Consider the following 10,168-nt stretch of genomic DNA (forward strand, 5'->3'; position numbering starts at 1 on the left):
GCTATGGTCAAGGCCAGGCCCTGTGACAGTGGCAGAAGGAAGCCTGAGCCCCTGAAGTCCCAGCCCCCTCCCCACCACTCACCAGGCCCAGAAAGGCTGCCAGGGATGAGTGAGGGGCTGGGGCTATGATCAAGTCCCCAAGCAGAATGAATAACCCACTAGTGAGAGCTCATGAAAACCAGACATCACTTCATGGTGACGCCACAGCCCAGCCCCTGGAGTCCTTCTTGGACGTGGTCACAAGAGCAAACAGCAAGGAGCCTTAGCCATGAGCAGAACTAATGGCTATTCTCTGTGTCCCCATCCAACTGCCACAGTACCTGAAATTCCACCATTGCCCCTGTATCAAATGAAAATTAATGCATTCCCCGACCATCAGAAGAGCTGGGACAAGGGTGGGAGAGAGGGCATGAAGGGGAGTCCTTCCCGTTAGGGGTCCTGGAGAGGGAACCCAGGGTGGACAGGGCTGTCACCTTTTATTGAGCATATTTTATATGGCGGGCACCCCTAAGGGCTTCACAGGCTTCCTCCCTGCGGCGCTAAGGTCCCCACCATGTGACCCAAGCATCACTCAAACCCTGCGGGCCTCAGTTTCCTCCCCTGTAAAATAAAATTAGTAATAATAGCTATCTCTAGAGGCTATTGGGTGATTAAATAAGAAAAGATATGTAAAGTGCTTCCTACAGTGCCAGATACAAAGTAGATGCTAATTAAATGCCAATTATAAATGAGATAACATGTGATAAGGCCTAGAACCCACTTTCCAGCTGATGATTGTCAAATCTGAGCTGTTAATAAAATAAATATTTCACCACTTGTTACTGGAATGGGGCAAAGGTGAGGGTGGAGAAGAGTGTCTGCCCAGAGCTATGGGACAAAGGAGTTGTCTAGAAACACAGAGCATTAAGGCAAAGACAAAGCACAGAGAAGGGGCGAGGCCACAGGAAGTGGACCTCCAGAGGCCAGAACCTACTTTTATCTTTTAAAAGCCTCTGTCTCTGAGGTTTGGGCCTGAACGGGCCAACTCTGAAGGTCCCCAGTCCTCTGGATTGGACCAAGCCGGGAAGTCAAGGAGAAGGGGTGAGAACCTCATCCACCAGGAGGGGGAGGAGAGTGACCAGGACCCAAGATAAGACAGATGCCAGGAAGACAGCCGTGTTACAGCTGCCACCTTACTTACAGCACGTGTGCTTGACCTCTGCCTATATTTCCTCCTCTCATCCTCTGAACAACCACGTCGAGGGTATTGTTCTGCCCTTACACAGATGAGACTCCAAGAGGCTAATAATGACTCGCCAAGGTCATTGCTTTTGAGCCTCAGAGCCAAGATGTGAGCTTGGGCCTTTCTGACTTGGAACCACTCTGAAGAAGGAGCAGAGAGGAGACAGGTGCCAGGACCCAACCTCTCCTCAGGTCCCAGAGCCCCTGGCCCAGGGCAGTAGGGCCTCCCAGTTCCTAAACCAATGCTTCCTCAGACAACTCTGCAGGCACCCCAACAGGGAACGCCTGCCTCTTCCCAGTCTGACCCTGAAAACAAGGCTGGGGGCACCACGGGGAGAACTGGAGCGTCAGAGCTGGGGCAGAAATGCTTGGAATTAAAAAGTAATAATAACATTGTTACTGCACTAATACCAGGAACTGCCTCAAGTGCCTATTATGTTTAATTCTCAACATCCTGTAAACTAGGTGCTTTACCATCCCATTTTACAGATGAGGAAACTGAAGCATAGATACATATAAGTTAAGTAATGTAACCAATTTCACACAGCTTGGGAGAGGCAGAACCAAGATTCAATTTCAAGCAGTGAGACTGCAGAGTCCGCAACTAACCATGCACCATGCTGCCTGACAAAACAGCCAAGTACTGCCCCCACGCCAGAGCCACCAGGACAGTGTTGGGGGCCGATTCAGCTCACAGCACATGCTCTTGAGAATGCAAAAAGTGAGACACCTGGGTCTTTGCAGACTCAGGACAGAGAAGCAAACCGGGGCTGCCCCTGCTTTTGCCTCTTTTCCAGAAGACACAGCCCCAGGCAGTCAGGCCCTGCGGAAACTTGAGGCACTGACTTGATGAATCACTTTGGAACTCATGTTCCCGGGACCCAGGCCCCAGGGACCTAACCCTGTATGATAATTTCCCAGGATGAACCAGTTCTGAAAAGCCCAACTCTTTAGTACACCCACCATGGGAGAATTTGGGGTACTCTCCAGGGTCCTGAGATATCTCTCCTGCCTGAAGACCCCAAAAGTGAGTTGGTTCTCTGGACACGTTCTTTAAAACCAGGGACTTAAATCGGTGTTTGGACATGGACTATTACCCTAAGCAATATGGGGAGCTATTGCTTAGGTTCACCACCACCACAGGGAATCCTGTGAAGTTCATGAATTAATGCATCTCTCCCTTCTCCCTGTGGGTGGCTCCATTCCCATCGGAAGTTCATGGAAAGGATGTGGCTCAATGCGATGGGCTATAGCCTGGAACTGGGGTGAGCACCGCAATGTTCAACCAGGGGCTCAGGAAATGTCATCATCTGCCATTATCACCACCATTACCATCATCTTCCCTGGGCAGCCCCCCACCTCTGGGACAGCAGCCACACCCAGATGTGCACCCCCAGCTCGTGGCTCCAGAAAGCACACCCAGGGAGAAGGCAGTGGTCTCCAGTGCTGTGTTCAAAAGATGGCCAGAGGGCAGCGTTTAGGGCAAGGAGAAGAAGGGCCCTCAGGACCTCTCAGTCCTAAAGCTCCCCCTCTTTGGGGGGCCTGAAATATCCTTGTCCTGTCTGTGCTTTCAAGTTAAAATGGTAAGAGTCTGTTGAGGGTCTTCCTAAGTCCCCACACCCACCATTCACAAGTCCTGATGGGGAAACCCCATGAGGTAACTTCAGGACCAATTGATCTGGGGGTCCTGCACACCCTGCCTCTCTGGGCCCCCAGGCTCCCCATCTTAATAGGAAACCAGGCAGCCAGATTACAGTGATTGAAGATGGCAGAGGCCCTTCCCACTTAAGGAAGGAGCCTCGCTCATGGAGAAAGGGCTGTGTCCCCAATACGAGAGTGGGAGGTGGGGAAAGAAGGTGCTATACCTCTACCCGTTGCTTCCCCCTCCCACACTTTCCTAGTTACCCCAGCTTAGAAGGGACAAGGTCTCAGGTAGAAGCCTCTTATTACTCTTGTCATATCCAGCCCCAGCCAGCCACAAGACCCTGTCAGGCTCCATTGCAGAGCAACTATTCAGGCTCTACTGCCAGGTTTGAGAACCTTCAAGTTCTCCTTTCAGCAAACACTTATTAAGTACCTACTGTGTGCCTGACCTTGCCAGACAATTCCCTTCCACTTGATCCCATTTGATCCTTATGGACAACCCATGGAAGTAGGTATTTTACAAGTGAGGAAACTGAGGCTCAGAGAACTTAAGTTATTTTCTCAAGGTCACACAGCTGAGGAAGTTCCAGAGTGCCCCTTTTCCAGTCTGATAAGAGCAGCTGTCCCAGCCCTGTGATTGCTTCCACAGAGCTGGCCACAGCACCAAGCATTGCCTGAGTACACGTGAGCCTCACTGCGTGATGGGGTGGGAGGTAGAAGGAATATCTGCCCTGGCCGACACCTGCTCTAAGAGAACCTGCACAGCTGGCTCCCTGGGTGTTGGAAAACATGCCATGTAGGCAATGGTCAAGGCGATGGAGGAGGAAAAGCAGTCACAGCCGAGGCACAGCTCCTTTCTTGTCCCCTGCCTGGCAGGCGGCCAGGCACCCAGAGTGCTACTGGGGCTGCAGGATGGGGAGTACAGAGGGGTTCACTGGGGTCCAGGAGGCAGCTGTGCCCTGCTCTTCCACCAGAATGCAGGCCAGTTGTTTGTACGGCCCACTGGAGAAGACCCCTTCTGAAAGGCCAACTATTTCTGAAAAGGTCAGGGGTCATCACCCCCAAGGGTCAGGAGTCAGGCTGGTAACCAGAAATGGGACTGCTGAGGAAAGGTCAAGGGAGCGCAGGTCCCGCTTAAAAGCTCCTGCTGATTTTTCAAGAAAAGCCAAAAGCCAGACTTCCTTCAGAAACTGCCCGATTTTTACATGTTGGCGAGTTATTGGTACCCTGTGGGCCTACATGTGCCACCTCCAGCTTACGGCCTTAGGTGCTCCCGCTGACTCAGGCCCCAGTGGATCCCAGCGCAGTGTAGGCTCAGCAGTTCCCACTTCACAGAGCCCTGCCCATACCTGAGTCTCAGGGATTGTGGTCTCCTTTTTACAGATGTAGAAACTGAGGCTCAGAGCAGGCAGAACCCTTGACCAGGCCGGCCCTGACCCCAGCCCAGGCCTCCTCCTGCTATCCAGGTCAGTGAGCTGACCCTCATCTCAGCCCAGGAAACACAGGCAGGCCCTTCAACAGGAGAGGTCATGGGCTCCACCCAGACTGAACCGGCCTGAGCACAGATGAGGACACAGGCCTCTCCAAGGAGCAAGACCCAGGAGCCTGGGGCAGAGGGGCGCTGATTTTATTCACCTTCCATCCTCAGTGGGCCCTTTTGATTGATGCTCTGTGTGAGAGCTGGGCCTCCGGGCCTAGAAGAGGTAAAACTAGATGGCAGGTGGGCTGCCAGTGGCCTGGTGGTGGGAATGAATGATGGATTGGATTGGAATTTTTCCATTCGGAGGTGATGCTGGCTCTGCTGTGTGCTAGACTCATCGATATTTTTCATCAAGAAGTTGCTACATTGGATGGGGGGGTGCTGGCTGGGAACAAGGGTCAGGGGCCTGGGCCCACAGGGAGCTAAAGCCCAGAACCCAAGTCACCAGTCCTCTTATGGGGAGACTACGAGAGGTAAGAAAACCCGCAAGTCCAAGAAAACAAGGCGCTGATGTCCTTTTCAGCGTTTTACACACATGCACATGTATGCCCAGGCATGTGCATGGAAGCACCAATCTGTGCACACATGTATGTATACAGGCAGATACACATGCATACGCTTCACACATCTTCAAGCCTTTACTCACTCACACAGTGCTCCCCACCTAGGACACTCTCCCCTTCTCTCTGACTCCTCCCATGGCATTTCTTGGGTCCCCTCCATCCCTAGCCCCTGGAGCCAGGGAAGGGTATCTGGACCATGACTCAGGCCTAGGGGTAATACAGATGTCCAACATCCCACATGAGCCCTGGGTGTGTGAGCTGAGGAGAAGGGTCCTAGAGCAGGGTGCAGCCCAGGGACCCAGACAGTGCCAGGGCTGGCAGAGGGGCAGGGAGGTGTACCAGCGCTGCCAGGATGAGAGTGCTGAGGCTGCTGGAAGGGGTCTGAAGAGGATTCATTGTCTGGAGAAAAGGGCGCCACGGCTGGGCCTCAAACCCCTTCTTCCACACCCCCTCTTGGAAGTCCTCCAGGACTGCCCTGGGCCAGGTGCTCTCTCCTTCCCCTGAGTTCCAACAGCCCTGATGGTGGGCAGAACCCACCGGACACTGCACTCAAGAAATCTTAAATCCATCTTCCTGGAGTACCCAACTGCCTGCATCAGCTCCAGACCCAGGATTAGACTTTTAAAACACAAGCCCTCCACAGTAAGGAGGTAGCCTTCAACACCTAAAAATGGAGAGACCATACCAAGTATAATTGGTCAGTTCCAGCTCACAGGAGGGAAGGCATGAGATGATTGGCTGGTGCTAATTGGCTCCCTTATAAAAGGGAAAAGTCAGTGACCTTGAAGAAGCAGTTGTGCAAAGGAGATGCTTGGCTGTCCTTCGAGATCCACTGGAGGCTAGAAGGAGGACAGTCCCTCCCTGCAGCTCAGATTTTCCCCTCCGGCCCAGGCAGGCCAGAGCAGAGCACACCCAGTGAAAGTGTCCAGTTGCAGCCATACCTCCAGCAGACCCAACCTTGGCATTCCCAGAAAGGTGAGCCCAAACTCAGCCTCGTCTTGGAGACAGAAACACTTACAATAAACAAGCATTTCTGACACTCAGAGGGTAGTTCTGGATTAGCCATAACGAACCTATAAACATGCCCCAGAGTGTTCCCATTCAAGTTCCTGGAAGGAAGGCCAAGAGCTTCCAAACCAGAGCGGCTCTGTGGGTGATGTCGCTCAGTTCCCATTACATAGATAACGAAATTGAGGCCCAGAGGCAGTGGGGGGGCAGGGGATTTGTCCTGGGTCACACAGGTACTTAGAGATAGACCTGAGACTGGGTCCAGGTCTTCTGACTCCCAGTCTGTCCAGCACTCTTTCCTCTGCCCCACACAAGCCCCACCCCGCTTTTCAACTCAAGGGTCACTTCGTCTAGGAAACCTGGGTGCCCTCTCTGTCCATCATTGTGCTCGGGTGGCTGCCTGCATGCCATGTATCATAGCTCTGCTCACACTGGACTCTTGCTGTCTGTTTACATGTCTGTCCCCCAACAAGGCTATGAACCCTCAAGAGCAGGGTCAGTCTGCTGCATCCTCACGTCTCCACTCCCCAGCAGGACCCAGGGCTCAGCTAGAGGCTGAGAAGTGAATGCCTCTTCAGTAGAGAAATGAAAGACATTGGTATTTTAATCTCACAGTTGGCCTCCATGTGCCACCCCTGTGCTGCAGGAGAGGGAGGGAGGGCGGAGGCCCCAGCCACGCCCCTGAGAGCTTCCAGACTGGAGGGGGAAGAAGATGTATGACATCAGGGATTCAGACATGGTGTGCTCAGGGCTATTCCTCAGAGGCCTGGGTGCCAGTAGCAGGAGAAGTAGCACCAGATGGGGCTAGGAGCAGGGAGGGACCGTCCACAGCCCCAGGGCCCCCCAGCAGCTGTGGAGCTGTGAGACGGGCACCCTGAGGAGCTCACAAGTTTCCACTGCACACCTCCAGGGGGCATCATTTGTGTCATTTTCTATATCAGCCGCACCCCCTGGAGCCCAACCCCATAGAGTACAGTGTGAGTGGCGCCCCTGGCGCTGGGCAGTGTGCTGACTGTGGACGATGAGGGCAGCAGAGCTGATGGCCCCCGCAGTGGTCCTTAGTCTCACCTTGGCAGTTCCCCTCATGGTGGTCGTGGGTGGGGGCTGACTAAAGACTGCTAGCTCCGATGCCCCTGCCCAGGGGAGTCTGGACACTCCCAGCTCCAAGCCTCTCTTCCCAGTCTTGCTCCCAGCCTTCCCCCTCAGTGGACAGTGGCCATCTAGCTGCACAAGTCCAGGCATGTCTGCAGCTCCCTAATGGCAGCCAGGAAGTTGTTGGTCACAAGATTCTCATTTACTGCAAGGCAATAGTTATATTTTCCAATGATTGGCAAAGAGGTGCTAATGTAATAAACGGGGACATGAGGCTGCTCCATATGATAGTGGCCATGATAGGAGTACCCCGTATACCAGACACCATGTAGCATTTCAAATTCTCACAAAGATCTTGGGAAAGTGTAATTAGTTTCATTTCACATATGAGGAAACCGAGGCTCAGAGAGGCTCAGGGACTTGCCCACACCACACTTTCACAGTGGAGCTGGGACTGGAAGGTCACTTGTCTGACCAGAGCCTTCCACTTGTGCCCTACAAGCCCAGCCTCAGCTCCCCTCTGTCCTCGGGGACTCTAAAGGCAGCAGTGATATATCTGAAATAGCCTTGGCAAGTCCGATGTGACGAGAGGGCTGCCCAATAACAGTCTGCTCCCTAAGGCTGTGGGCTGTCCTTCCCTGCAGTGGAGGGAACTGTCTTCCTTGTGCTGCATGCAAATGTGGCTGCACGTGCATGTGACTGCGTGAACAGGGGCTGCAGGAAAGTCATACGCCCTAGACCCAAACATCTGGCCTCCGGTCTCACTCACTCTCAGAGAAGCTAAGAGCGTGGCCCCTGGGGAGTCATGGGGTAACTTCTCTGTGCCTCTGAGTCTTCATCGGTACAGTAGGAGTAATAATAGCACCTTCCTCAGAGGTAAATGAGTCCTTATACAGTGCCTGGGGCGTGGTAGGTGCCAGATGAGTGTTAGCTAGTATATTTTTCAGCAGGAACTTATCGAGTCCTGCTCTGTGCCACGGAGCATGATAGGTGCTGGGACCACAGTGCTAATCAAGACAGGCACAGTTCCCACCCTCAAGGGGACACCGTCTACCAGGGCTCCTCAAGACTGCTTCCTTCCAAAAAGATGCGCCCACGGAGGGGACAGGGAATGAGGTGGACAGAGCACGGGAGGCGGCACCAGGGACCACCTCCTGTCATTTTGGCTGCACTGTCTCAAACTGCCCTGGGGCTCCCTGTTATCTGCTGGCCCCAATCATAGGGGATCCCCAGGGCTCTGCTTTGCCTCTTCTCTCCCCACTGCCCACCCACATCAGTCCACCCATTCTCTCTCATCTCCACACAGATGGCATGCACATCTCTGCTTCAACCTGGTGCACCCAGCTGCCTGCTCAGCACTCCCACTTAAACATCCACCATGTCCAGATATCAAATCACCCTCAGCCTCACCAGGTTTACCCTTCTCCTGGGTGCCCATCTTAGAGCCTGGTACTCCCAGCCACCTAGTCACCCAAGCCAGTAGCTTGGAAGCCCCCTCGTCGCCTCACCCTCTACCACCCGTTTATTTAACCACTAAGTCCTCTCAACTCTACCTCCAAAATTGGCATGAATCCATTCATTTCTCTCCAACCCCACCAGACCCCCTCCAGTCCATCTGTAGTAGGTGCTGTTGGGGCCTCACCTGGATCCTTGTACCAGACCAGTGCTCTGCCCCCCTTCTCTGGAAGTTGCCCTCAGCAGGTGGAGACCTACTTTATTAGCGCCTGCAGGGTTACAACTCACAACCAGTGGCTGACACACCCAGGAACAAAAGCCTGCTCTCTACCTCCTTGACAACCCTAGTGTTGTTCTAGCTCCAGAGCTCCCTGGGATGGCTGAGACCAGACTTCCGCTGACCCCACATCCTTTCCTACATCCCTCCTATCCTATTCTGTGGCTTTCACTCCCTTGTAGGCATCACTTGAAAGTACTCGTTTCATTACAGAGTTGAATACTTGAATCTCCTTTTCCAGCCTGCTTCTCAAGAACCCAGCCTAAGACACCATCTCCCATGTTGGGTCAGGCAGAATGACATATCTCCACCACTGGAAAAAAACCTGGGGGACAGGTGGGTGCCCTGGGAAGGGAATGCCAGGAGTGGGCATGAGCTCAGGTCTTCCCAGCTCACTTGCCCCCAGGCTGGCCCAGAGGAGCCAGCCCAGCACCCACCTGGCCTCCCAGGCACGGTGATTAAGTTTTGTGCCCGAGGAGAATGGAGAGCTGCTGCTTTCCCTCCTCCCTTTTTCTTTCTTTCAAAGGTTGAGCCAAAGTTAATCAGATAAATTCCTCACCAGTCACACAAACAATTTTTCTAAGGTTCAGTCTCTCCAGAGCAACTCATAATTACTCCAGACTGAGACATTAAAGCAAAGGGGAAAGAAGAGGGGGAGAAAAAGACGTTTTTAATTAAAAAATTAGTTTTTTCCAACAGAACCACTGACAGCTGCCTGGCTGTGATGCTTCACTACCCCTGAGAAAAGCCCCCTCCATCCGTCTCTTCCTCATTAAGCATGGAGAATGGGGGGGACCTGGTGTGAGCAGCCCCCTTCCCTGCACAAAGTTTCTTCTCTCTCCAACTGAAGCCTCCTCTCTCTGATACCTGCAAAGTAAGTGGATGGATTGCAAGATGCCAGGTGGGAACAGCAGACACGGAGCACAGGCTTTGGGGTCAGACAGACCCGGTTTCCTTCAGTCACTTGGGATATGTGTGACTTGGTTAAGCTCCCTGGAACCTCCTGACTCAAGTCAGGTCCTTGGGCCAGCAGCATTGATATCACCTATTGGAAGCCGGACTCTTGGCCCCACCCTAGATCACCTGAATCGGAATCCCTGTTTTAATAAGATCCCCAGTGATTCATATGCATATTACATTTTAAGAAGCCCTGCCTAGTGGCTCTGAGCCTCATCCATCTCCTCTGGAAAATGGGGATAGTAACAACATCTGCCTTGTAACTTAGTTTATTTATAACGAACATGAACATGAAAATAGTTAGGCCAACTATAAAACAAGAACCTTTTTTCTTTTTTTTTAAGATTTTATTGGGGAATTGGGGGAGGGGAACAGCATTGGGGAATCAGGGGAAGGGGAACAGACAAGTTGCTATCCTTTTGTTCTTCAGTCTAGTTGTGGAGGATGTTGCTTCACTGGCCCATATTGGTA

The 10,168-nt window shown here is 52.8% G+C and overlaps 1 protein-coding gene across 1 annotated transcript in view; it reads left to right on the forward strand.

Annotated features, from left to right (window-relative positions):
* Positions 1 to 10,168, forward strand: part of LOC109372340 (uncharacterized) — a 39,463-nt gene that overhangs the window by 8,439 nt on the left and 20,856 nt on the right. The window contains exon 3 of the mRNA XM_019625431.1: positions 9,440 to 9,614. The gene's annotated coding sequence lies outside the window, so the exon portion shown is untranslated. The remainder of the gene's footprint in view (positions 1 to 9,439; positions 9,615 to 10,168) is intronic.

The sequence above is a fragment of the Hipposideros armiger genome, unplaced genomic scaffold (genome assembly GCF_001890085.2).
Source record: "Hipposideros armiger isolate ML-2016 unplaced genomic scaffold, ASM189008v1 scaffold_628, whole genome shotgun sequence".
NCBI lineage: Eukaryota > Metazoa > Chordata > Mammalia > Chiroptera > Hipposideridae > Hipposideros > Hipposideros armiger.